At 47.3% G+C, this 25,957-nt stretch overlaps 2 long non-coding RNA genes across 5 annotated transcripts; one reads left to right on the top strand and one right to left on the bottom strand.

The window, feature by feature from the left end:
• Positions 1-851: 851 nt before the first annotated feature.
• LOC137464073 (uncharacterized) lies at positions 852-1,857 on the bottom strand. Its single transcript, XR_010994068.1, has 2 exons — positions 1,657-1,857; positions 852-950 (listed from the first exon to the last, which is right to left on the bottom strand). It is a non-coding gene; the product is annotated as an uncharacterized lncRNA (long non-coding RNA).
• On the top strand, positions 1,819-25,317 carry LOC137464056 (uncharacterized). 4 transcript variants are annotated; one of them, XR_010994065.1, is made up of 7 exons: positions 1,819-1,980; positions 2,963-3,071; positions 3,213-3,271; positions 9,154-9,240; positions 13,533-13,635; positions 22,455-22,571; positions 25,056-25,317. It is a non-coding gene; the product is annotated as an uncharacterized lncRNA (long non-coding RNA). The 4 variants fall into 4 exon arrangements; XR_010994064.1 differs by lacking the exon at positions 22,455-22,571; XR_010994063.1 differs by lacking the exons at positions 22,455-22,571; positions 25,056-25,317 and adding an exon at positions 18,751-19,935.
• Positions 25,318-25,957: the final 640 nt, after the last annotated feature.

Genomic DNA, 25,957 nt, shown 5'->3' with positions numbered 1-25,957 from the left:
AGTAAATGAATAATTCCAGTTTGCCAGAAGTCTTTGTTGGTAGTCAGTGGTTAAAAATCAAGGGCTGAAGATGTTGCTGCTTTACTCCTGTGTAAATCCACCCGTTCATTATTTATATAATTACTGCTTTGAAGCCAAATGTAGAAGGGGATCCTGCTGGGCTGGAGAGCCCATAAGTACCTGCAGCTATTTAGCAAATGTCCTGAAATATTTCATAACTCCATAGGACAGAGCAGAAGGTGGGACCAACTTGCCCGTGTCCTGCCAGTGGGTGGCCAGTGCCTGATCCAGGAGGGGACCCCCAAAATAGGGCTGACAGGACCAGAAATTTGTAGCTGTGTGGTTGCAGCCAAGATCATTGAGATGAGCCAGAAGGTGATTCCTCAGACAGAACCCTGAGGGGGAAGTGTCAGATAAGGTGCCCCACAGGGGTGCTACTTCTCTGTAAACAGAGATGATGAAGACTATGAAGACAGGAGGAAAATTCTGAAAGAATTTCTGAAGACAGTCTGAAAATTCTACTTTCCAGGTTTTTGAAGCAGGTAAAGGTGATTCCCACCATGCCTCCTGACACCCCAGCCAAAACAAATCCCAGCATTTTTAGATTGGCTCTGCCTTTGCTACTCAGCCATCTAGACCTCCAGCTGACATCATCTGCAGTGACATTGACAACATTGTCAGTGCAGTGTTTTCTGAAAAAACAAAATTTCCTGAAAAAAATCTATTACTGAAATAAAGGAAAAACTGGAGAAAGTTGTTCTGCCAAGTGGTAGAATTTGTGTTTATAGTTCTATCACCTCTGGCTTCCCTAAAAGAATCTTGCTCTGACGTGATCAATCACAGAAGAGGAATTTTCTTTGCTTGGCCTTCATTTATTTTACCATTTAATGCTGAGTCTGTTTAGGCAGGAAGGACTTCCTTCCAGACTGCACAGTCAATGAACGATTCATCTTGTCCAAGAGCAAATTAAGCAGAGTGAATAATTAAATGGAAGCACTCAACCAATATGTCTCAGAGCTTTCCTAAACAATTCCCCACAGTCTCCTTGCATCCTCATCCCCAGACAGCTTCAACCCCTCTATTCAGCAGCACCATGTCCAACATCCAGCCCAGTCCACGCCAACACTGGCCAAAGGTTATTTCCATCTGTGTGGTCACTGGGCAAGGCTTGGTGGTCTCGCTCCTGCTCCTACAGGAAAATCTACTGGACCACAAACCTCCCTCTCCATCCTGCCAGGATTAACGAGGCCTCCTTGCTGGGAATGGGGTTGGGATTGATTGGGCAGAGTGAATGAGGCTGCCAGAGGAGATGGCTCTTGTGGGAGAGCGGGTTCCTCGTGTCAGCGCTGCCCTTCAGGGACACACAAGGCTGTCGGCCTGGCAGGCTGCCCGTGTCAGCAGGAAGGGGAATGCTAAATGAGGGTTTCCATCCAACTGATTGCATCAGGAGCCTTCAGACAAGGATGTTCAGGCCTTTCCTGAGTGAGTGTGGGGAGGGATGAGTTGTGCTGTGCAGGCTGGGAGGTGCAGAGGTTGTTGGTGTTCACTGAGGGCAGGCTGAGCAACAATGGGAGTCTGAGCTCTCCCAGTGAAATTTCTTTATGGGAGTCGCAGGCTGAACAAGCAGCAGAGGTTTCTGTGGGCATGAAGAGCCACGTCCTTTCTCACTGTTTCCTTCAAACCACCCATCTTGGCAGGACAGAGCACAATGGGTTTAATTAAAAAGTCCTCAGTCAAAGAACTCCCAACTCCAGTTACCATGGAGGCAGCAAAAGCCAAAGACCCAGCTGAGGTCTGAGATGAAAAAAGCTGAGGCCACATGGCTTGTGACATCACCTGAGACCACCACAATGGTGGCTTAGGGCAGAACATGATGACATGGTCGCTTGGTGACCTTGAAGGTATTTTGAGAGGTGAAGGGGACCCTGAGAGTGATTGTTGATTTCATTTTAGGAAGATTTTGGAAAATAAAGACAGCAGGTAAAAGATGAAGGGGAGGAGGACTTTGCTAATCACTCAATACATGCTGTGCTTCTGTGCTATACTGTTGCTAGAGTGGGTTGGGAATTTTTCAGACAAACCTATTTTCTGCAGAAAATTATGATGGTCATAAACCACTTTTCATCAAATTTAGAAACACATATCCATAGAATCATTTAAGTTGGAAAAGACTTTTAAGAACACTGAGCCCAACTACAAATTTATGCAGTCTTGGAAATTATTTTAGGGACAGGCAGGACCTTGCTCAGATCTGCATATCACTGACCAGGTTATATTTTTTTCCAAAACTTCAGTGCCAAGGGATGTGGAAATCCCAGCATCAAGTCATGGTTTCAAAAGGACATTTGAATAAAAAATGAAGCACTTCCAGCAGGCAGTTAAAGAGGCAGAGCCACTTCAGGACAACCAAAAGCCACCCTGGTCCATTCACCATTTGGCCTGGACATATCAGCAACAGGGACTTGAGCCCCAGCATCCCAGAGTGGGGCAGAAGCAACCTGTCACCGTGCTGGGTCCTGGCCAAGAGGATAATTTAATTTCCATCTTAAAGAGTGCAAGTTCTGTGCTTTGTCTCATTGAAGAATGGGCAACCTTTGGAAATAATAAAGAGGTTTAATGGGACCCAGAAACCTTTTCCCACCAAGCCCTAATTTCCACCACATTATAACAAGCACCTCTGAGGATAGAAAAAAGGGGGAAATCTTGGTTTTCCCACAATGCTGTTGCTCTCAAGCCAGCAATTTTTCACCACTGTGGATGCCACTACCACACAATTCCATAGCTGAAAGGGGCCCAACAGAGTGAACAATATTCCAATTGGGAAGATAAGCTGCAAGACATTATCCAGAGAGATATAAATTGTAGTAATCTATTTGTTCTCTTGCCCATGGGGTCCTCGTAGTAAACAGGGAGTGCTGGGAAGCGGGTGAGTCCTGACACATCATTTCTCATTGTTCCCAAGGGATGGTGCGCAATCCTAGTGCTGGCAAGGCAGATAGGCAGTAAATGTTTCCTAGAATACAAACAGAGTGGGAGCCAGTACATAAAGGCTGCAGAATCACTGCAAAAATGTAATCAGATGAGAAAAGAAAGCAAAAGCAGAGACCAAGACGTGGATGTGACAGCCCGGAGAGGGTGAGGGAGGAATGTAATGAGAACCTGTGAGAAGGTGAAACTCACTCCTTAAAATATCTGAGGAACTTCTTTAATAGGGACATGTAGGGACAGGCAGGAGAGCTTTCCAGGGGTCTGTGTCTGAAGCAAATCAGAGGTGAATCTCTGCTAATGACTCAGTTCATTAAGTCTGAAGATAATTTGGACCTTTGTGCCCTTTTGTTACAATCTCCTGCTTCCAGGTGAAAGTTAATCATCCCAAAGCACCGTTAAGAGCCAGGGAGGTTAGGCCTGGAATGGGGCCATATTCCAGCCTTGCTTCCAAGCTGGTGGACCTGCACATTTCCAAGTGCTGACAGCTTTTCATGGAGAGGTACTGGAAGCTGGCAGCCCTGGACCTGACCCCGTGGTCACACCATGGTCCTGGATCCCAGTCCCTGCCTGAGAAAAGCACGGACATCTCACCTCAGTGCCTGGCAGCATCTCAAGCCAGATTCTAAATGTGCAGAGCGGCACTTTGGACAACAGCAGGATACCAGCAAGGACATTTACAGCCTGCACAACACCCTTCAAATGGGTTAAAAAATCGGTATATGCCTACTAAAAGAGACGACAAAAGCCACCTGTGGGGTTCCAGGTGGCAGATGAATCTAGAGAGATGAAAGTGAGAGGAAAGGAGGCACCTGGAGCTGTCAGCTTGCACCCTCTCAGCCAGGCCTGTGCTGCTCAGCTGTTTTACTGCCCTGCTTCCCTTCTGCCCAGCCACCCCCTGCAGTTCTGCTTCCCTGCCCCAGCACAACTCCAAACAGGCATCTCCCAGGTGCAGTTTGCATCTTGATTGACTTTAGCCCGAGCCTGAGATGGGGAAAGTTGCTCTCCAGCCCTCTGCTTGACTTTCTGCTTCCCCATGGCAGCCAGCAGCACCACTTTGTGCTGTGACCTTCTGAGGGACGAGGCAGGAAATATTTTCCTGGCTTAAATAACGAATCTGAAAATCAATTTGTGGAGAGGTTGGAAAGCAATGAGCATACAAATTAACCAGTGTATGAGTAATACATTTGCATCTTGTGGATCCAGTTAACTTCAGAGCAGGCAAAATTTATGACCTACTGAACTCCAAGAATGAGTCTTAAAGAAATTACTGGGAGGAGAATTATTGGGTTGGATACTAGACATCATTCCAGCCTTCATTAATGTTTTCATGTGCTCTTGAAGGTTTCTCCCTAGCAGTACCCATTACTAAGTTTGGGAAAAAAAAAAATTCAGCCACTGAGATCACTTGGAAAACACTTTGCCTCCTCCCTCTAATTTCCTCAAGTCGCATTTTTATTCTCCACAGAAACCCGACGGTCAGACAAATTACTTTACAAGTGAGATTCTGATAACAGAAATCATGTTATAAGCCAAATGCTGATGATGTGCAGATACAATGTCAGGGGAAAAAAATCTTTTGTGGGTGTGTGTGCATGTGTTTAGATAGATGGCTCTACTTTATGGATGCATTTATGGCACTTTATGACACTTGCTCTACAGTTGTGCTTACATAGAGCCCATGCAGAGCTCTGATTTGGTTCAGCCTGATTATTGAGCTAATCCTAGTGGATCTGTGAGAGGAGGGAAATTGCATGAAGCCATCAGGTCTCCAAGGTTTGGGCTTGTTTGAGATTTCACAGACTGTTGACAAATCCCTGTGTATAATTTTTATGACTCTGTCACTTGAGAATAGACACCTGTGGACACCAGCTCCATGGGTCAAAGAGTCTTCTTGGTGTCTAGGCCACAGGGGAACAGCCAAGTCACACCAAGTGTCAGGTGTCTGGACTCACCACCTCTTTTTCTCCTGGGGATGCTCTCATTCAGACAGTGAGGAAGCAGCTCCTTTTCTCAGCACCTCTGCAGACAGTTCCTGTCCTCCCAGGGAGGAGGAGATGGGAGAGGACACTTCTCTGCTAGCTTTCATTCGTGACAAATTAGCTGCTCTCCCTATGACAGATGTTCCTGTGCCAGGAGGTGCAAAATGGGGGAGGAAGAAGCTTGAGGCAGGTGTGCATCTCCTGCTGGCTGCCCACACACCTGCACCCCAGCCTGGAGGGTCCTGCACAGCCCCAGGTGATGCTGAACCAGGGGGAACTGCAGGTGGGATGGCTTTAGGACACACGGCTTGATCTTGGCCTAACTCCTGTGAAGTGCTGTCACAACATACTCACACTGAGGCTTTTCCTCTCTGGAGACTCTGGAGATGAAGCTGTTGACACAGAAATCCTGGGGGTTTTCTCTGTGTCTTGCATATTTTGAAAATGAGCTCAGACCTGTGCTACCCTACCAGGGTAGAGGATACTTTTCTCCTGCAAATGCCATAATTTCCCTCCTGCTTTCCCATTTGAAGTGGTGGCATCCAGAGTGCAGGTTAAGTGCAATTGTGGTCCCCTGATCATCCAGACATGAGGACACATTTCACCTCACCACTGTGGCCTGGGGAAGGGGACATGCCACTCCTTGCCTCCTCCCAGCACACAGCTGGGGTGTGGATGGGGTGCAGAGCTGGACCAGGGCACTGGAGAGCAATTCCAGGCCACAAAGTGCTGTCTCTGATGGCTTTTCATCTGTCCTCAACAGCAGGGAAAATCATCAAAGGGAGAAAATAAAGGGTTTTTAAAAACAAAGCCAAACAAAAATAGGTCCCAAATTGTAAAATTTATATCTGAACTTCCTGGAAGCTTTGAGACTTTGGGTGGGGTTTTGTTATGTTGCTGTAGAGAAAATGCCATATGTAAATCTCCTAAAACATGAAAGATCACGTTCCCTCATGATCCAAATAGACAGGGACATATTCCTGGTGATGGTCCAAGCAGCTGCACCAGGGCAAGGATGCTTATGAAAAAGAGGATTGCTGGATACACCTAACCTTGCCTGACTAACAGATTCCAGTCTTTTCAGTGAAGGGATTTTAGAATGAAAATTTGGAAGAAATACAAGGGAAAGAGCCACAAATTCCAGCATAGGCCAAAAAAGGGCAGTGCTGCACACTGGCTACAATATGTGGTAACAGAGGAACATGATCAGTTCTTTGGAAATCCCCTTTCCATAGAATTTTAAAGGAACTGAAAGCAAGAGGGTGAAAACCCAAGAGGCTTTCCCTCCTGTGGAAGATGTTGGTGCTGTGGACTCAGAGCAGGGTCTTGGTGTGGGGTCCCCAGGCTCTGAAAACGCCCAGCACTGCCTGGGTGCCTGAAAAGCCTTTCTGGGTTTGCTGTGGTGAAGTGAAGACTGTTTCTCACCATGGCCATATTTCACATAGCCCTCTGCCCCTTCCTGCCAGCTGCCTGTGTTCAACACAGTTGTGGCCTTGGGAAGCTGAAGTCTTTGCTCACCGAGCAAATATATGGCACATGTGTGAACTCAGAGATGTGAAACGCCTTTCTGTAAGGAACAATGATATCCCACCCTGGGAAAGCCACAAAGACATGAGGGAGGGCCTTGGGGACAAGCTGCAAAGTCCTCTTGCAAATGCACTTCAGCCACAGCTCTGCTCCCTCTGGTCTGACAGTGAGGGATGGCAGGAGCACATCTGCTTAGGTACACCTCTTGCCTGGGCAGCAGGCACAGATTTCTCAGCACAGAAATCCACCTGAGCTTTGCTTCTGGTGTGTTGCAAAGGAGAGGATGCGACATCCATCATTTTCATAAGCAGCACTGCCACATGGAGTGCATTTGTGTGGCCAGATCCTGTGCACAGGATTACAGCTCAGCCAAGGAATTTCTTCCCTGTTGTGTCTCCGGGCGTTTAGACTGGGAGGTCTTTTCGGAATAAATGATCTTGCCATTTGTTTTCCATCCATGCTGTGCCCAGCACTGTGGCACCAGGGCTGGAGGCAGCAGCCCTGTGTGGTTCCTGGTGCTGGGAAGAGTGAGGAGAGTCTCTGCAGCTGGTACCTGACTTGCCCCAGGCAGAGCTGTCCCTGCCCAGCCTGCTCTGCCAAGGTGAGACTGGCAGCTGCCTTACAGTGCTTCGTGTTTCAGCACCTATTTCTTTTAAAAGTCTCTGAATATGGCAATTTCCCACTATTCTTCCACCCTTTGATTTTAGCCTTTGCATTAATCTCCTGCTTCAAACAGTAGCCTGCAGTGTTATAGTAATGCAGGAGGGACTCCCAAGGACTGATTTAGCTTTGGCTTCCCAGTCAATAAAAGGAATGGCTGCACATCCTAGTGAAAAATGTCCCAGTATAAAAGGCTGGGGACAGCTGTCTTCTCCTGAATCACGGTGTTCCTGCCCTTCTGTTCGCTCACCCATCCCTGGTTCCAGCTGTGAAAATTCCCTCTCACCTGTGTCAGGCAAAGTGAAAAGCACTTTTGCCCGAGGTGTGAGCCCCTGAGGTTGATCTGTAGGTATCCATGTGCTGGCAGAGCTGTGGAGAACAGGGATCACAGGATCACCGTCCATGTGATAACACATGCAACACAGCCCTTTTGTTATCAATTTTCTCTGTGCATTTTTTGCCCTCCCACCGAAGAGTTGTGAACATTGTCCTGTAAATTAAATGAGAGGACTTTTTTAATTAATGGGAAACTTAAAGTAGAACAAATGCTCATTTTCCCAAATGAGGCAAGGAAAAGGATTCTTTTGAACCAACTCTACAGAGCAGCTCCATTAACTCTTCCATCATGTGACCCAGAGCACTCCTCAGTTGTCCTTGAAGAGAGCTACAGCTCCAGCAAAGCTCACAGCCTGGAACAACCTCATTTATGATGCAACCTCTGGAGGAAAGCAAAACCCCTGGATGCATCAGGGTTGCATATATCATGTGCTGCTCTAGATTCCACACTATGGGCAGCTCAGCATTTTCAACCTGCTCATCTCTGATCACTGCTACTCACAGCATCATCCCTAACCTTGGCAAAATTAGCACTTTGTGGGAGCTTTAAGCAAGGGCGGCAGAGCTCTTGGGACTCTCTCAGGTTTGCAGTATCCACAGGGAGTGCAAAGGACCATCCCCTGGAGGATTCAGCTCTCAGGCTATGACAAAAGAATGTGGGGGTGCAGTTAAGGAAAGCTCAGCACTGGTTTGTGCTGTTCCTGATAAAGCACTCAACAGGGACACAAGTTTTTCCCACACCATGTGATACTGTTGGGAAAACCAGGTAGTTTGTGGGCACAAGTGTTCAGTGAAGTCTCCTTCTACCAAATAGTTGAATGAAATTAAATAGAGCACTCACGATTTGTGTTTTGTGGTTTACAGTTCCAGTGATCAATGCTTTAAAGGACCCTTTCTCCCCCTGCTCCCTGAGGACTCATTACTTATAGATTTTGGGAACACTTGAGATCTATTAAACTTAATAGGCCTTTTCTTGAGAAGATTGTACAGAGCAGACTCCTCTACACTCACATTTTCAATTAGAGCATGCAACAGCCCCTGGGTGCTGGAGATGAGGAATGGGAGCAGTTGCTCCATCACTCTCTTGTTAGATGGCACTACTGGCACTCAGTCTGCCAGCATTTGTTGCCTATGAATTATGGTTTCTTTAGCATCTTAAATCCTTAGGCTTTTGGAAGCTTTCTGGAGGTGTATTTCCTTTCTACTAATAAAATACTGCATCAGGGCTCCTCTCTGCACTGCTAGAGGGAGACAGGGATGCCAGGAGCCCTGGATGGTAGCAGGGCCAGTGGATCCAACCATGTGTGATGCCTCCTTAGTCCTGGCCTGCAAGTTACCACAAAACATGGAATAGTTTCTCAGGAGGTCCCAGAGAGAGGGGATTTTGAAGGTGTTATTGCAACAGTACTTTCTTGCACAGCCCTAATTCAGTACAACTGCTCTGTTCCATAGGGAAATGCCATCCAACCTGGTGAAAAACCTCCCTACAAGTCCTGTCCCCAGCAGGAGGAGGTGACATACAGAAGCCAGAGTGGTGGATGGCTGGAGAAGCTTGTAAACATTTTCAAGCCTATTTGTGCTTCACTCTGAAGTTTATTGGTCTGCTGTAAACGTGATAACAAGACAGTAACTTGAAAATAATTATTCACTCATATTTTTGCAGAAGCAGCAGCTGAACTCTGTGCTGGTGAGTTCTACACAGTTACAGCTGTCAGTAACCCGTGCAACACTCCCAGCTTGAGCACGTAAGGTGGACACAAGGTAGGGAAATGGGCAGGAAAAGTTGAGAGATAAAGTCTTGGGGTGAGGATGGGATCTGATGTTTAGCCTGATTAAGGGCTAAGTAGCACGGACTGTAGGAATGGACAGGTTTAAATGATGAGTTGTGAGAGCTGTTGTCAAAAGGTGTGGGGAAAGTGATCTTGGATCTGTTGTTCAGGCTGTGACCCTTTCCACCAAGAAGTCCTGATGCTGCATGTTGTGAGCAGGTGACAAGAACTCAGAGCAGAGAGAACAAGGGGGAAAAAAGCCACAGTGCTCTGGTCTGTGTGTGGAGCTCTCCAGGGGCAGTTACTGGGAAGGAGAGCTGAATGAATGCAAATGTCAAGTGAAGTCTGTTCGCATTCCTGCTGGACTGGCGCAGTTTGTGTCTGTGCTGTGCCTTCTGCCACATCCCGCACTTGGCCTGCTTGCTCTCCAAAAGAGCTCTCTGGGCTTGCTGCAGGGCAGACTCACCTGTAGCTGTGCATGCCAAGGGCTTTGGCAGCTGCTGAGTTTAACTTGGCCACAAGAACCTCAAGGCCACCTCTTTGCTCATGAGAGCTCACTTTATGTGACACAACTTTGCAAGGCAGCTGTGGGGGCTGCTCACCACAGGGCCCCAGGGGGGAGAGCTGAGGTCTTAAGTCATGGTTGCTGTAACCACAATATACTTTTTCATGATTTAAAAAACACCCTACTATGTTCCCTAGTGGGGAATTTTCTGATGGATGCCAAAGTATGAGAAAATGGGCACAGGGGAGCCGTTCTGAGTGCTGTGCTTGATGCCGGTAGCCCCAGGCATGTTGGACAGCTCAGCCTCAACCCTGAGTTTCATGGGGTCACCAGTCTGAACACTCCACACCCAACTAATATTAGCATAAGCCCTCAATTTCACAGTTCAGTGTCCTCCTGCCCTTCACCTTCTGCCCTACCTCACACCATCTGGGTCAAAACTTCTAAGGACTGCTCATTCTTGTCACTCACTGGCCTGATCTGCAGTCAGAAGGCAAAGTAATTGCTGACACATCCCCAGTTCCACTTCTCTACTCCTCCACAGGGTCCCTGGGGACTGCACAGCTTTTCCATGAGAACAGAGGGACAGCACCAGGCAGGTCTTTGCAGCTCTGAAAGCCCAGAACATCTTCCCTGTGCCACCTGGCCAGAGACACCCCACAGCTGGAGCTGTGCCCTGAAGAACTTCCAGGGGGCATCTCCCAGAGGTGCAGCTCAGACACAAGCTGAGCCAGCCATGGAGCACACAACTTTCATTTAATTCTTGCAGGAGTGGGATGGGTTGGAGGTAAAAGCTGCCTTTGCTGTCTCCTTCCTCACTGATGGTTGCATTGAGGCTGTTCAGCTGCCTGTGGCAATGAGGGCAAGTGGCGTTTGGGGGCTGCAGAGCCTCTTCTGCTGTCAGTATCATCTGAAGGTGCTGAGTCCCAGCCCAGCCAGGCTCCTTGGGAAATTCCTGGGGAAGCCCCAGGCCTGAGAGTCTCCAAGAAGCTGACACATTTGGAAGGCCTGGGGAAGGAAAGCTTTGTGTCCCCTGGAAGGCCCTGGCTGGGAATCCTGCTGGTGACTCAGCGCTGTGGCATGGGGAAGGTCGCTCCTGTCTGCTGAGACTCCCTCCAGCAAAATCTTGGTGATGACAGGCTCAGAGAGAGCTGCTGCACCAAGGATGAGTAGAGTGGCAGGACATCCAACAGCAGACCCTCCTGCCCAGGACCAGGCACCTCCTGTCTTTTCCCTTCACCAAGGCCACCGTCACCAAGGCTGAAGGCTTCCTGCGGCTATCTCAGGGAGCAGGCTGGACACTTTGACATTGTTGTGGCTCCAAAGAGGGAACACAGGTCCTCGGTAAGCTGCAGACCAGGGCACTCTGAAGCCTGTCCTGACAGTGGGGGCTAAGAAGAAGGGAAGGGCCATCCATTACAAAGGCAATGGTCAGTGGAGAGTAATTCTTTGCCACCAAAAAAAGACCTAAAAAAATGAATCTCTTTTGCTCAGTTCTGTTTTGTTAAATTTTGCTGTTTTGATTCCCAGCTGCTGCAGACCCAGGTCTTGTGGTGGCTTTAAAGATGGGTGTCAGCTCTGAAGAGTGTTTGGGGCTCACGCTGAGGTGCTGAGCTTTGCAGCAGGATTTCACCAGGCATGTGCACAGGGTTGGAAGGTTTGGGAGGAAAACTGCTCCCAGCCTTTCGTGCAGGTCCCTTAAGTAGCAGCACAACAGCTCAAAGACATTGCCACATGGTTTTACTTGGCTGGTATTAAAATACGCAAGGGCAGGGTGTTTTTGCCTGAGAGCATCATGGGGTTTATGCAGATGGGGTGGTGACAGAAGAGTCCCACACACTGAAGGGTGTGAGGGGGTTTGTGCTTCCTTTTAGCCCAGCTCTACAGCTGTACAGCTTCCTACAGCTGACCTACAGGTGGTGTAGGGCCTTTGCCCCTCAGACACCGAGCCCAGCGAGTGCAGAAGGGTGGTAACACTTTGGGAGAGTTTGATGAGGGTCCTGCCTAAAGAAACCTGGAAGAAAAGCAAATGTTTGACCTCAGCACGCAGGACTTGAGTGGGAAAAGTGATCCCAGTCAAGGAGCGCTGCATCCTCAGGGAGGCCGGGGTATCTTTGTTTCCCTGGTCCATCAGTCAGCAGCTGGAGGCATCCCGATCCAGGTCAGAACAGCCCAGGTCGCTCTCTCGGTGCTCTGGGAGCTGGCAGAGCCCACACGGTGGCACTGCGACCCCGCGTCCCGGACTGCCACCATTGTTCTCCGTGGGGACAGGTGGTGCCCGCAGCCGCAGGGTGCCGGGAGGTACAAACCCGGCCGCAGGGCTGGAGTGCGACAGCTTCACCCTGTGTGTGTGAGCCTTGGGCCCTGCTGGGAGCAGGAATCCCGGCTCCACCTTCCACCAAGGCACCAGCCTTCTCCAGGGCTTGGCTTTGTCTTCACCGGTGCTGCCAGCAAGAGCCACATCTTCCTCGTGCTGCAGGTGACACAAGGGACGTGCTGGATTCAGCAGCTGACCAGGACGCGCCCTCTGCTGCTTTTGCTGCTGCTAAGAGATTTAAGTTTAAGGAGGATGAAGACCCCATGTCCTCCACATAACCAGAAGACCAAGCAGCTTCTGGATAGAGGTGAGGGTCTGTGTGTGACCTTGGCTTCTTCACCCAAACAGCCCCATCCTTCATCCACGTGTTTCACTTGGGGTCTGTGGCCAAACTCTTCCCTCCAGTGCAGGAGTAATGAGACCAAACTCGGTGATGCCACGAGCACTGTGTCGAAGCCGTGTCTGGCCCAGGGTTCAGCCTCAGCCAGATGTCCTCACACTGGATGTACATTCTGCCAGCTGATTTTTCAGATAGAGTCAGCAGCGTTTCTGAAAAACCATTCACCCTGGAAGGATCCAGCTGGGCTTAGACACCCCTAGACTGCAGCCCCTTCCCTGCAGAGGAGCCTGGTGGAGCTCACCATTCTTCTCTGCCGTGGAGCAGATCCCTGGTGCTTGTCTTGCTCTCAGTGACTGATGTAGCAACAAAACAGCTCTCTGTGCTCTCTGTCCTGGGGAGGGGGTGACTGATGCATCACCTGCAGCTGGAGCCGGGCACCTTTTGTGACTCCTGTGGGCAGACTTGACCACAGATCATTCCAGATGAATGGAGCCCTAAGTAGTTACAATTCACATGAATTAATCAAGCTGTTCTCCATCACGTACATCATTTAAATCACTAAAGCTCTCCTACTGGCATCACTATTGGCATGGCAGGGAATCTGTTCATAGCAGAGCAGAGTTCTCCCCTCCACAATCACACCCGGGCACGGAATGGGGAGAGGGGTGATCAGTCAAGGTGCTGTCCCAGTGCCTGCTCCTGCTGCCCCACTGTGCCCGATGTGCAGAGCTGGGAATGAGCTCCTCATGGGAGCATTCCATTAGCACTGTGTGCACTAAAGCCCAGGGGATGCACATAAATGGGGATTGAGCTGCCTTTAAGGAAAAAGCCCTACAAAAACATCCCCCCCCACCTTCCCATCAAGCTGTCATAGGAAATGCTGTGGAATGGGAGATAGAAAGGATAAAGAGTGGAGTGTGGGGGGGTGTGGCTTACTTCTATCTATGCCTTTGGGAGGAAGCAGACTGCAGGGAAGATTTTCCCTTTACCAACAACTTCCTCTGGAATGAAGAGACCACAGGGATGCTTGTACACAGAGAGGGGCAAAACACGAGGATGAGCAGGACCTATTCTTGCCCAAACCCCTTTTCTGCCCCTTTCTCTTTCCCAGGTTAAGTCAGCTCTGCTCCTAAGGGGGATGCTGTCTCTGCCAAGCATAGAATCCACCCCGGATCCTCCCCCAGAGCCCACCTTGACAGGCTTCTCAAGCCCAGGTGGGCTGAAAGTCTGCCTGAGGCCAAGTCACAGAAAAGGAGAACTGTTCCATTGTCCTTTCTTCCTGGGCAGGGTCAGCCCAGTTGCATTTCTTCCCATTTGCCTTGGCCTGGCCTAGGTAAAAGTTGTTCAGCCAGGATAATCCAGGAGATGTTGTTAAAGATGCTCACAGGTCTCAGGGGTGGGGAGCAGTGCCCTTCAGAAGAGGGTGTAGCAAACTGCTGAAGAAATGACAGCACATTAATGCCTCCTAACTATATGTGCCCAGAAATGTCTGTCTATGCCTTGCTGCTGACCTCTAAGTCCTTGGGAAGAGCACTGCATTGACATGGGGAATTGTTTTGTGTCCCCGAGATATTTCTTGTGCTTTTGCTTTGCTTTGTACAATGCAGAACAAAAACCCCTATTACACCAGTGTGGGAGACACTTCCTAATGCCCTGAGAAAGATCTTGTCCTACAACCTAATGGTAAGATCAGAATTCCCAAAAATTCCCACTACCAGGAGCCAAACCGTTGGTCCTGCAGTAGAAGTTGCACAGGATGCATCTATATGCAAGACTCAAGATGTCCTTCAGGGCGACATGTACTTTGCCACAAAAAGGCTCTAAATCTTTAATGGAAAAATGCTCTTTGTTCCTTTCTACAAACACAGTAAAAGGCTTTAAATAACAGCTGTTCATGCGGCCCTGAAAAAGGTTGCTGTGTGGCTGAACTCTATAAATCTGGACATTTGCTGAGTTGATTTTGCCAAGAAACATACTAGAGCTGAAAAATGAGCTGGAGGGATAAGACTGGCTGCTTGCAGATGCCATGCTACTGCTGCTGCTGCTCTGCAGAGCTTTGCTCGTCATTTAAAAAACATATTAAAGCCCTCTGTAGTAGTGGGAAGTTTACTGCTAGCTTGAGGAATTGCTGGGTGGAGCTAAAACATTCTCACTGTGTAAGAGCAGGATGGGCTTCAACCCAGTCACTGGGAGAGAAGAGAAGAGAAGAGAGTTGAATTAGATGCAAATCCAGGTTGAGTGCCATGATTCATTCCACTCTGGTTAGGAGAGCAGAGAGCAGCTGCTGTCTCTTGCTTCCACAGCTGATGAGCATAGTATGGTTTTTTTTTTTTTTTTTTTTTTTTAATTTTTCTGATATGCTGGTTTAATTAGAATGCTCTTGTTTTGTCAGTAGCACTCCCTTATGCAATACTGGTTATACCAGTACAGATTTTTTCCAGGAATAAAACAAACCATTTTTTTTTTTTTTTAATAAATGAGGATATGTATGCACAAAAGGAATCAAGCTGGTAACTGGAAGAGTTTAAATTCCTGTGTCCTTTAGAGATACAGCAGCACAAACAGATGAGTGCTAAGAGTCTTCCAGTGCATTGGCTCTGCTTGGGATCCAGCACTGAGCAGCTTCTCCATCCACCTCTGGAACCAATGTGGTGTTTGTGCCCCTGGGCATCTACGCATTGTATGTGAGCAATTCCATTGAGCCCACAGCTGCCCACATATGAAGAAGTCACACATATGAAGAGTCAGGCCTTGCTGACACTATTTACTAGACCTTGGAGGAAGATATTCTGTCCTGCTCTATTTTTTCCTGACCCTAAAATGATGCTGAGGGTGCAACCCATACCCATCTTCTGGAAGGAATTCCCTTGGTTTGAGAGGCTCCAGAATCACCTGGGTCTTCTTCACTCCTGACACAAGGGGATGGATCTGGGCAAGAAACCAAAAGGTTTTAGCAGCTTGACTGTACTATTGAGTCAAACCCAGATAGCAAAGTTTACCAGCCTGCGCCATCCCATTTTTATTTTAGTAATCTCAGTTAGCATTCGAAGAAAAGGGAGTTCACAGCTGACTGCTGGAAATGGGTCTTTCCAGGAATTGTTTGGGACAGTGCTTGTTTGCATGAGCATAAACCAGCCAGGGACTGTGCTGATGATCTAAAAGTATGTCTCATCAAGTTCCACTAGCAAGGAACATTTCCTGGCACTGCCTAATTTACTGCCACAGATCAAGCCAGAAATAGCAAGAACCCCATATTTTGTTCCTCTCCTGCTTACTTGGTAAGAGAGGCGTGTTCTCCACTTAATATCTTTAGAGGAGTTATTTGTATTCTTCTGTTCACTTTGGTCTCTCACATGGCATGGTAGAATATTCATCTTCTATTATCTTATACCCTTGTTTCTGCATGGAACTCCTGAATGCAAAATACTTGTACAGTCAGACAAAGTGAAACTGTCTTGAAAGAAGACTCTGAGAAACCACCTTAGAAGAACCTGCCAGCCAAGGTGTGCAATCAGTGCAGAAAAGATGCAAGGTCACAGCCAGGTATCTTAATAGCTCCCTCCTCCCTGTTCAGGGCTACTTGAACCCCCTGACATGAGGAAAAGAGATATGCCCCATCCCTGGAAGTGGTCAAGGCCAGGTTGGATGGGGCTCTGAGCAACCTGGTCTAGTGGAAGGTGTCCCTGGCCATGGCAGAGGGGCTGGAACAGGGTGATATTTAAGGTCCCTTGACCCAAATAATTTGATGGTTCTATGATTCCATAGTATTCAAGTTTTCAGCCAGCTTTCAGATCTGCTAGTCTTGTCTGAAACCTGCATGGAAAGTCGTACCTTGGAAAGCAAGTGATGGACCAGGAAACTGAGAGCAAAGGTGGTGCAGGACTGACTGTTCCTCTTGAGTGAGGTTTCCCCACTAATATGGAAAAAAGCCTTCCATCCACATTTCAGCGTTTCAAGCTGTGGAGGTTGTTTCTAAGTCACCATGTCCAGTGATAGATTCACAGCCTGAGATCACTTTTAAAAGGCATTGTGGATGATTTTAGCAGCCAAAATGTGCCTGTTGTTCCAGTAAAATAACCTTCCTCATTTCCAGCCAGAGCCTTTTATTTCTCTATAAATATTGACAGGAAGGGTGACTCAAAAGATAACTGTATCCAGGACTGTTCACCACAGCATTGCTGCTCTGGATCCAACTGTGGTCACTCCTCACCATCATGTTGTTGTTATGCTTGCAAGAAAAATGTGGTGAGCCAAGCACGATTCTTGCATGCAATCACATTATCTGTGAGCCAGGAGTTGATGCTACACTGAAGAACCCTATGAGTTTGCTTTATCTGAATATGTTGGGGTTTTGAGCTCAGAAAAATACAAATAAACTTGGGAGGAGAGGACAGCTGGAGTGTGTGTCAGCTCCTCTTTCCTTCATGCACAGTGTGTGGCAGATCCCAGTCCCATCTCCAGTGGGCTTTGAGCCACCAGCACAGTGGAGCAGTTCCAAGAGGAGTGGCTGAAGGGACACCTGTGGGACAAGCCATGCTGGCAGAGAGGACATGCTTATTAAGATACTTCCTTGAAAGCCAGAGGTGCAATTAACTGGCACTTTTTAAGTAAAAAAATTTAGCAGATAATCCGCATCCAGGTACAGTGTGGGTGTGATTCTCACAACAGGACACTCCAGAAACGAGAAAAGTCCTTTGTGCCAAGAGCATTTCTGCACAATTCTGGCTGTTGGGATGGAGATGGCTGCCCCTTTCCCCTGTGGTTTTGGAGGAGAATTTAAACAGACCACTTTTCAAATCAGGCTGTACTGTCCTTTCCCCTCCCCCTCTTCCCACTGATGTTTTTAGCTCTAAGTCTCAGGGCTGCAAGAGGTGACAGTTGCATTTTGTGGCCAAACAGCTTCCCTCTTTCAAACAAGGCAACTTATGAAAACAAAGCACCACAGGAAAAACCTGACAGAACCAAATGCTCTTTTCATGCTGGCTTTTACAAGACCACTGCTACTTTTTTTGCTGCACCTTTGACAAGACAAAAATAATTTCAACTCTAGCAAAGACCCAAGCCATAGTTATGCATAGTAGTTCTCTTGCTTGCTAGCTTTGCTTTCTTGTTTAGAAAAGGAAAAGGAGTGTGTGAGAGGCTGAAAATACTAATTTTCCAAGTGGCCTTGTACAAGGTGTATTTGAATATGAAACATGATCTGTAGATCTTGAACTGATGAAATATTTAGTAGTTCTTTGTGACATTGATTCAAAATCTTTTTAAGACTGGAAAAGTTGGTTTTTGCCAGATCCTCATGCAACACAGGGGAAAGGTTCATGGTCCAGGGCCACTTTGTGTCTGGTTTTCATCATCTGATTGAACTACAGCATTTTCTGTAAGGACATGCTCAGTCTTCATTTAAAATCCCTGGATGATGGAGAATCCATGTATCCATAGATACGTTGTCGCAATGGTTCATTACCTTTGCCATCAGAAGGTGTGTACATCATTTCTAGCCTGAATTGGTGGGATTCATCTTACCTAAATCTGGGTGTTTACTGTGTAGATGTCCACAGCTGAACTGATTGCCTGAGAGTCCTTTCTGATTCAAAGGGGGGAAAAAACCACTTGGTCATGGTTTCCATCTTCCCTGTTTCACCTGTTTGCTTTAGGCTGGGAGGAATCTCACTCTTGGCTGGGGATCTCTTTGCAATACCAGGGCTAACTAAACTGAGATGTGTTTGCCTACACTTAGGCAAATGCTGCCTGACACATCTCTCTAACCTCTGGCTGCTGCCAGCTCTTTCTTTGGCATTTATTTGTGGGGTTTTTTTTGTGTTTTTTTGGCAAAAAACACAGATGTGTTTTTTGCCACACATCTGTGTGGCACCCCCACACAGAACCCGAAGGGACACTCAAGTCACTTTTTACTGTCCTGGATAAAATAAAGAGTTTGATATTTCTGAGTGTTTTCCAGATTTCTTATCACTGGAGCTTTTCCCTGATCTCCTGGGTTCCCAGACCTGCTCATGTGCAGGTAAGACAATGCTCACTGTTGTACACCCTGTCATATCTTTCCCCCTTTTTACACACCCAGTGTTAATATTTACCTTCTGATCAGTGCACAGCACTGGAAATTCATTCTACCTCCACACATCTGGGGAAGTTGTGATCACCTACATTCCTTTACTGACTGCACAGAATTGTCCCCGTGAGCCTCCGTGGGCCATAAGCTCTTCATTTATATGTTTAATTACCTGCTCCTCTCTCCCTGTTTCATCCGTTTGTTTGATGTTGTCAACACAGGATCTGGAGTGATTTAATTTTCATTTTTTGTTGCATTCTAGCTAAATCCACCAAGAACATGGACCCAAGGACGTGTCCCATCTCCTGGAATTAGTCCTGGGGGATGAGAATTCCCTGGTTTAAATAAATTGCTGCAATGTATCATAAACTACTTCCTTATTTGAACAGGGGTATGCAGACTGCATGGGTTTGGGTGACCTGCAGCCCTGCTCTGCACAGATTGAAGAACTTTTTGCTGCTTGTTTTGAACTGATCTTCTGCTCCTTCCACTCTGATGCCCCCAATTCTTGTATTGGAAAAAACTCATTATTGTACTTTCATTGATATTTTACTTCTTCTGGACAAGCCAGGCACATGAGAAAGGACTTGATTGTGACATGAACTTAATTACTCCATGCTTTCTGCCAGCCTTGAGACCTCAAAGAGGAGACCAGCAATGGAAGAATTAGCACACACCCTCCCCTTCCCACCACAGCCTGTACCCCTTGTGCAGATATCTTCACTGGGGTAGGTGCCATATCTAATCACACTTCCACCAGGCCAGGTTGTTTTGACAGAAAGACTCATTTGAAGCAACACAAGCCACTCAGGGAGAAAAGAAAAAAGGCTTTTCATGGTCCCCACACTGGGTATCTGCTGTGCAACACACACACTCCCTTCCCAACCACAGATCCTATCAGGGTGGACTGAGAGGTGCCTCGCTGTTCTTCTCTATCAGCAATGCACATACAGCAGTTTTGGAGTTTATTGACTATTTTATTTTTGGTGAGTATTCTCCAGATCTTTGCACTGCAAAAGATCACAAATTCCTGACTCTCAATAAGAAACATGGCAGCAAATGTTACTGTGCAAAGGAGCAGAAAGCTCCAATAACTCTGGTGTGCTGTGCCAAATGGAGATGTTCTGGAACCATGGATGTCCTGCTGGAAATCAAGGTCATTTCTTCTCCAAGGATGGGATATACAGAAAAATCCAGGGAAATTCATTGGCTCTAACCTGTCTGACTGCAAAGGCTCATGACTTTCTGCACACCAGAGCCATGACAAGTGATTGGTATGGTCAATGTTAAGAAATACATACTGCAATCAGGTTTAAGCCTACTGGAGTCTTCTCCATCTGTAGGCATTCCTGCCCAGGCATCATGGGCATCTGGACTTGGCATTGCATCATCCTAAAACTAAACAAAGACATGTGGGTCTGGCAACTGGAAAGCTTTATGTCTCAACTTCATCCTCAAAAATATTGACCTCTGCCTCCATTTTGTGTGTCTGCTTGTTACATTCAGGCCAAATGAGGAGGAAAACTGGGTCTATTTCTGCAATGTCCCCTTTCTCTGCTTTACATGGTCCCTGGTTGGTGTATTCCCTTGCAGCCAGGACAGACAAAGACTGGGAAAAGGAGAACCTCTTCAAAATTTGGCTAGACAGATGGAGATCAGCATGTAGGTCCTCCCTTTGCCTGTGAAGGGAGAGAGGTGAGGATTTAAACATACCTGTACCAAGCCAGTCCTCTGTGTGTCCTGTCTGGAAATACCAGCCCAACATGTGGTCTCTCAGACTTGTAGCTCCTATGGGAATCTCAAAAGCACCAGCAAAAGGAAAAGAAAGAAACATCTAAACAGCCTTTTTTCCAAAGCCAGGCAAAATTATGGTCTCCTGTCCTGTTTGATGCTGACTTTCCAGCAACTGCTCCCTGCCCCTGCACTGTGCATTCCCCTGTGGGCTGTCAGATCAGACTAGATGATGCTTAGATGTAGGAGGGGGAGAAAAGAGAGACAAAGAAAGAATTTCACCACCCAGCTGATGATATCCTCTCACTAGGGCTGGGGGCTCACACCAGGTGCTGCACAGCTCCCTCAGGAGCAAAGCTGAGGCCCCAGACAGCAGCAAGCCCTAAACAACAGCACAAGCCCACCACCTCTGAGCCGGTGTTTGAATCAGAGCATGAGCGGGGAGCTGGCAGAGAGTGGGGGGAGCGCAGGGAGGGTGTCAGATAATTTATGGGCAAGGTCTTCAAAAGAGCTCTGTTCCCACTCGGGACAATGGGAGCTACCGGGGGCTCCGGTGCACTTACCACTCTGGTCACGTCAGCGCCAGCCCCCCGGTTGGGTGTGTGAAGAATACCCTTCAGTGTGACACTGACCTCTAAAACAAATAGAGTATTGCGGCGCGCTGATGCCCCATTCATCACCGGGTGACAATGGGAGCCAGGCCCGTGAGCGAACAGCGTTTCATTCAGGGCGGTTCACACCGCGCGCCTCCGGAGCGCTCGGTGCCAGCCCCGTGCAGCCCCCGGGCACGCTGCCCCCCAACCCACGGGGAATCCGCTGGGAGGCTCAGGATGCCGCAGAACTGAGAGGAAATCCTGCTTGCCAGGGCATGGAGGGGCTGAGCTGCTGGGTGGGATAGTTGGAGACACCCAGAGAGGGCAGGGAGTGAGAATGATGGGGAGGTCCAGGACATTTTCTCACCAAGGAGTGTTTCACTTTGCAAGAAGTGTTGTTCTCACTCTGGGCTCAGACAAGGGGCTGTCCCAGAGGAGAAAAGATGCCTGAGGGATCTGGATAGGATCCTTCTCTGTGCACTGATGGAGGAGACCAAGGACTGGGAGAACAATACAGCTGTGGTGAAAGGTGATGGAGAATCAGGGTAGGGAGATGGGCATGAAGTCTTGGCGGCCACGCTGGGCCATTGAGGGGTAGACATCTGCACACAGACCCTAAGAGGGGCACCAGAACCTCACTAGCTAACTCCTGTGGCTTCTCTTCTGCAGTCACCAGCTCCAGGATGAATTTTCTCCAGCTGCTTCTGCTGTCCACTGCTCTCTGTTGTTGTTCCTATGCATAAGGACAAAGGAGTTGACTGGTGACAATAGGAAATCACAATGTCAGGCTTCAGAGTAATATGCAGGGGACATTTGATGGCCCTTTATGGGGCACCAAGCCAGAAGAAGGCTTTCTTCTCCATGCCTGAGCCAGGCTGGGCTGAGCATTTAAGTCTGAAGGTGCACATTCTCACTTTGTTGGGTTTTTTCCTTCATTCACATCCTCCATCAGTGGTTAATTCCTCCTGAATGAGCCTTGGACTGTCTGGTGATTTCATTTGCTGGTCACGTCTCTGGATCACAAAAGCAATCACAGTTCTACATATGCTCCTCATAAGGACCTCTGCAAATGACCAAAGTGAATATGTAGGGAGTCATTCCCACGTGCAGATCGTTGCATGAAGAGTGCAGTTACAGAGATTCCTCGAAAAAATCGCGTGTGTAATGTACAGATGTGTACATTCACACTTTTAACAAGCTTGGTCTTATCTAGGCAGGCATCAGGACTGTGAGAAATGCTCCTACACATTTTCAGACGGAGTTTCAGGGATTAATCCTGCCAAGGACTTGCATTTCGGAGAAAGTGGCCTTGTGCTGGAGCCTGAAAGATTGTAATGTGCAACATTATCTTTCAACAGACATCTGTGTTAACAACTGAAAAGAAATGATGGCACATTAAAAACTTTACTGTGCTGTTGCAAAACACTTGCCAAAAAAACCCTGAGCTGCTGCTGTAGGTTACTCTGAATCATGCCTGAAAATAGCATATCCAGCATTACTTGGAAGCAGGCACACGGATGCAAGCAAATCTAATTATCTCCTGGGAAATAAAGCACAAGTGCCTGTGTGAAAGGCTCAGAGGTGAGTGTAGGCATTGTCCCACCATTCAGGGGAATGATATGTGGATTTGTGACTCCTGTAGGTCGTGGAATCACAGAGCCCTTGCCACGTGTGCAGTTGTCTGATCGTGTGAAGATCGCCCACCTTGCTCTGCCTTGGCCTGTGAGGGATCTCAAATAAAGCAAGCAAGGGCGACACGGTGCGAATTCGTGTTCTGATTTCCCAGCTCACTGCTCAGAGAGGGACAGTGTTACAAGGGTGAAATGACTTGTCTGGCTGAACGTGGTTGTTTCAGCACCTCTGGTACTGGTGGGTACAATTTACATCTTCCTTCTCTGAGTTGTCTGGAAGGTGTCTGTCTGTCCCCAGGCTGGCAGAGGGAGGCTGGTGCCATGCACAGCTGGCTGGAGGGTGGGACACAGGCCTAAAGGACACATGGGGATGTTTTACACAGGTGGAGCAGCATCACTGAGGCTGCTCAGGCACTGCAGCAAAGCCTGGATGGTGAGCATTGAAATAGGGACCAAGGGCATGGCCTCTGTTCTGGAAATCTCTGTGGAAAGCTCTCCAGTGTGGGAACAGCACAGGGAAAGCCACAAGGGATGGGAGATGAGAACAAAGGGTTTACAGGAGACCTATGATGTTTTGGAGCAGCAGCTGGAGACCAGAGAGGACGTGTAGGGCACCTGAAGGGATGGTGCACGACAACACATGAGAACTGAATCTGGCCACAGCTATCATAGAAAACACAATAGGAAAGCAGCTCAGAGGGTATGACATCTGCATGAAGATGCCTACAAGCATGTGGAGAACTAGGAAAGAAGATTCTGGAGAAATTTGAAATACCTGATTGTTTGGGAAGATGAAACAGGAAAGCCTTATAAATATGATTGCTTGGCAAAAGATTTTGAGAATATGGAGACTATAAGCAAGATTGAAATGAATGTAGGCTTTGAGATACCAAGCCTGGGTTACTGAACAACTGGAAAACAATTGTATGGCCAGCTGAAAGTAATCCCTTTTTGACGAAACAATACCCTTTGCTTGCAGACAGGTCCAAGGGTCAGAGCAGACCCTACTAGCTTGGCAGAAGGGGTCCAAAGAGTAGTTTTTAGGGCTTAAAATGTAACACAGTGAGGTAATGTAATGATTCTTATAGGCTGTAGGTAAATGCTATAGCATTTGTATCTTGTACTAGTTTGGTTAGTGAAAATTAGAATATTTAGCACAGAATAAGATTTGTTGTATTGTAAGGGGAACTTCTCTCTCTTGCTCTGCAGGTGTCTACCCTGAACAGCACCCTGGAGTCTTAGCAGTATTTACTGGCTCTTTTCCCACTGCAAGGAGCATTTAGATGCCAGACACTTACCTGTAAGTGCCTAAATTGAATCTGTGGTTATCTTAATCTCAGGGAATTGCTATTGGTCCCAGCTCCATGAAGAACTGTGAGACAGACTGCAGAGGTGGTCACAGCACCAGGGAGGACATGATCTCTGGGGGAAGTGATTTGCATTGAGAGGCTGGGGAAGAGCATGTGCTGATCAGCTCACTCCCTTCACAGGCATATCCCAAAGAGTTACAAACACAAGAGTTCCCTACCACAGGGAAGGTTCCCAGCTTATTTCATCCCATCAACATCCCATCTAAGAACCACACATTGTCAAACACTGGCCAAAATGTTATTTCTCAGGGTTATTTGTTCTCAAGATTTTTTTCCCAGTATTGTTTCTGGAGGATTTTCTTGATAGACCATGCTAAGAATAACCCTAGTGGGAAAGATGTGGCTTGACTGAGTGAAAAGGGAGCTGCTTCTTCTTCAAAGTTTTGCTATCAGTACCTGAGAGGTTTATTATTAGCATTTAATCACTTATTATGTGTGAAGCCCCCCAAAGCAGTGAGCAAGGTTTGGTAATGCGGAGAACAACATTGTCATTGTGGGGAATATTCAGTGTTTTGTACTTTTGTAAAATTCAAAGTACTGTCAAAAGCTCCCTGACTTGAGTCTGGAGGTTGCTGCAATCCAAACTGTGAGGCTGTGAGGTTGCAAGTGCTGTGTTTTTTTCCTCTGTGCCATGTTCCAGGCTCATTCTCAGGAAACGTTGTGTTCAGACCGTCTCCTGGTCTCTGCTCTATTTCACATCAGCAAAGCCATGCCTTAAACTTAATCCCTTGACCAAATTTCTTAAGCCCTCCTATTTTTAATTTTTTTTTTTTTTTGCCTGAGCACCAATGGCTCAGTTTAACCTTTTGCAATAATGCAACACTCCCTGGGATAATGCCTGAAGTCTCTGCCTGGTTAGCAATTATTTAAATACTCTGTTATGAATAGGATCAAAGCCTTCTCTTATTGAAACACTCCATTCCCGATGCCAGAAGTTGTCACCGCATGACAAATGGATTGCCTGCTCTCTTCTCACAAGCGTGCTCTAACCAGACAGGGCTGGGCAGCCTGTGGGATGGGGGAGTTTAATTAATAACAATATTTAATTTCTACAATGGAGCACTTAGGGGAGGATGAATATTGCAGCAGCTGTGATGTGCCTGCCCAAAGCGCAAGGAGCGAGAGGCTCCATCAGCAAAAAGCTTGGCCGCGTGCTTCGCGTTCGCCAGCTCCCAGAGTTCCACGGAATATTTCAGCCGGGACAATTTTCATTTTTTCTGATTTTTTCTTTTTCCCTCTCAGTTACTGAGCAGCACAAGTGTCATCGTTCCTCCAACTGATAGTAGCTATGGAAACTGTGACATCACCGCCGACATAGCGATACATAAAAATTCAAGCGGCTGGGGACCGGTTGCTAGGAGAGCTCCGCTCGGGAAAGTCACCGGGCAGGCAGCCAAGGGACAGGAGTCTGCTGAACATGTTGTACTTCACCCTGGTGATTTTACCCTCCTCCCACTATTTTCCTTTTCACATGCAAAGCTTTTTTTTTTTTTTTTTTTTTTTTTTTCTTTTTTTTTTCCCTCACTATATTCACCCTTAAATTATCTCAGAGATTTTTACAATGGGCTAATGAGCTGGTGGTAGAGTAGCTGCACATTATAACGGTGTGCACAAGGTCAGGAAATAAAGCCACATACTGTACTTAAGATCAAGTAAAAACCATCACGAGCCACCTTTGTATCATAAACATGCATTTTGGACCACTTTTGGACATGGGTTTTTCATTAAGCTTTATGTATACATAAGTTAGAGTAAAAGCCTGACTAATAATCATCAGAATAAAAGGTGATTTGAACCAAGGATGAGAAGTGACCCCTGTAGTGGGTAAAACCTCCTATTACAACTGCTCTGAATTCAGGAAGTGGAGTGTTTCCAGCAGTCTGAGAAACACCTGGTTTCTGGAGAGCTGGTGCATCTCATCTGGTGGGTTTGGACCACTGGTGGTCAAGAGAAACAAGTGAGGCAACTCTTGTACAACAAGATGTTAATTTTTATAAGACCAAAATTTTTTTATTAGACCAAAACTGTTAGAAAAATCCACAAATTAAGGAAACCCTTCCCCAGGCTCTGAGAGGATTTCTTGAGGCAGCTCATTTGCTCATTTCAGCATTTTTGGTTGGCCTAATGAAGGATCTTGCACACAG

This window comes from Anomalospiza imberbis, chromosome 1, assembly GCF_031753505.1.
Source record: "Anomalospiza imberbis isolate Cuckoo-Finch-1a 21T00152 chromosome 1, ASM3175350v1, whole genome shotgun sequence".
NCBI lineage: Eukaryota > Metazoa > Chordata > Aves > Passeriformes > Viduidae > Anomalospiza > Anomalospiza imberbis.
This window is presented reverse-complemented; position numbering and strand designations above follow the sequence as displayed.